The 2,140-nt window shown below is 44.7% G+C and overlaps 1 protein-coding gene and 1 long non-coding RNA gene across 2 annotated transcripts in view; both read right to left on the bottom strand.

Annotated features, from left to right (window-relative positions):
- EGFR (epidermal growth factor receptor) overlaps positions 1-2,140 on the bottom strand; it is a 157,594-nt gene that overhangs the window by 3,944 nt on the left and 151,510 nt on the right. The window lies entirely within an intron of this gene.
- LOC117803187 lies at positions 482-2,125 on the bottom strand. The gene is made up of 3 exons (XR_004626886.1): positions 1,722-2,125; positions 1,554-1,627; positions 482-722 (listed from the first exon to the last, which is right to left on the bottom strand). It is a non-coding gene; the product is annotated as an uncharacterized LOC117803187 (long non-coding RNA).

Here is a 2,140-nt window from a genome sequence, read left to right as displayed (position 1 = left end):
TCTAAGGCAGGTTTGTCAAAGAGATTCTCAAACTCTTCCCTGTCACAAAACTCATTATTACTCTTACTATATTATAGATGCTTACATGTGAGTATTTCGCTGTTAGAGTTGGAGAAGTGAAAATCCTGAACAAAATATTTAATGTTAAAAAGTCTCTCAGCTCCCTCTGATATGACGGACATGTCATCTCAGTGCTCTTCTTGCCAAAAATCCACAACCTCAATCGAATCATGAGAAAACATCAGCCACCCTACAGAACGCTTGACCAGGACTTTCTAAAATTGTCAAGGCTCTAGACGGTAAGAGTAGGCGCAGGGACTGCTGTAGACTGGAAGGGACTGAGAAGACAGAACAGCCAGGTGCAACATGGCGTTCACAGGCACACTGCTGAAGTCTGAGTGACGTCTGGTGCTGGAGTCAGCACTGCAGCAACGTTAATTTCTTCATTTCGTACTCGAACCACGTGGAGGTGAGAGGTTAACAGTGGTGGGAGCTGGCTGGAGGATACCTGATAGCTCTCTGGGGCATCTTCGTAACAGCTGTATAAGTCTACTTTCAAACTCTTCGTTGGGTCTTATTTTGAAAATAGATAAACAAATAATCTACCAGGCTTTGGGTAAGGTCAACTTACTGTTGCTTTGTTCTTCCACGTATGATTTCTAGGTTCTCGAAAGCATGGAGGTCAGTCCTGTTCTCGGGCCAGGCCTGAATCAGCAAAAACCCTAGAAAGGCAAAAGAGAGGCTCCGACACCCACCACTTAGAAATGTCTTTTTTTTATGAGACATTTTAGGATTCTCAAGAGACTCTAGTATGAGTAGGAGAGGTGAAGATATGATTTCTTTTTGTTATCTTCACTGAGTATACACCCATGTGTAGATAGAAGCCAAGGCACAATTGTACAGCGAGCATCTGACTCTCCCATAGAATTCCCATCCCTCGCTGCATCTCTCCCGCCAGTCATCTCCCCCTGACAGGCCATCCTGTGGTGTCATGGCCCTGACAGCCAGGCTGGGCTCCGTATCTGTGGACCCATCCTGCTTCTGCTCCTGATGGCAGCTGCCACGTCTGAGCTGTTATCACACAAAGGAGATTCACATATTTTCCTTACTTAATTCCAATCCTCAAAACAGTCGTGTTATTTAGGTCTAATTACTCCCTTTTTAGGGATGAAGGCGGGGGAGCTCTGATGGCAGGCATTGGACAAATGCCTGCTGGTGGCTGGGCAGGGACATGAGGTGCAGTCTGCCCTTCTTTTCCCTCCACCCTCAAAAGTCACTGGGTCATCAGGACGGCCGGCCAGGGCCGAGGAGATGAGAGTTAGACATGTTCACACAACATCAGGAATGACTCAAGTCTTTGATTAAAGTGTTCACCCCTCACACGCAGGGGAAACTGTGATCATGAAAACTATCAAAGAAGTCATTAGTCATTAATGGTAGAAGTTCAGAAGAAATGTTTTATGATGCTGAGAGAAAAGAAAATGCAGCTACCAGTTCTCTCTCTAAAACACCCATTTCTGTTCATGTTCATGGGATACATTAGCTGCACACACCTGTTATTTCCTTTACAGTTTTTAGAATATCCAGTTCCTTTGGATCCAGAGGTAGAGTACGTGTGAAGGAGTCACTGAAACAAGTAACGAAATGATTATTAACGATGTCACCAGTGAACAAAGTGGATTTTGTGTTTCTCTGCACCAGTAACTTGATCTGTTACTCACCCTCTAAATGCTACTGGCAGGATATGAAGATCTCCACTGATTGAGGTGCAATTTTTGAAGTGTTTAATATTTGTAGCATTTATGGAAAGTGTGTCTTTAAATTCACCAATTCCTATTCCATTACAAACTGTAGAGATAAGGGAGATGTTTATTCCATTCACATATGTTGAATTAGAATAGCTAGGGTTTCACAGGCAGAGGAGAGTGGGAAGGGAATTGTAGCCCTGAGACCATCACTGCCACGCCGTCATTCATTCATTCAACATTAATGGAGGCCTGCTGGGTACCAGTAACTATGGCGGAGTTTGGGGTTACGGTGGCTGGAGAAGACGATGGCGTCCTCATGGCTGTTGCCGCCCTCACTGGACTTGCACTCTCCTCGTGATTTCCCACTTGGACTTAGCCTAACTGTTAACCAT

This window comes from Ailuropoda melanoleuca, chromosome 1 (assembly GCF_002007445.2).
Source record: "Ailuropoda melanoleuca isolate Jingjing chromosome 1, ASM200744v2, whole genome shotgun sequence".
Lineage (NCBI taxonomy): Eukaryota > Metazoa > Chordata > Mammalia > Carnivora > Ursidae > Ailuropoda > Ailuropoda melanoleuca.
Note: the sequence above shows the minus strand (reverse complement) of the source record. Positions and strands in the feature narration are given on the sequence as shown.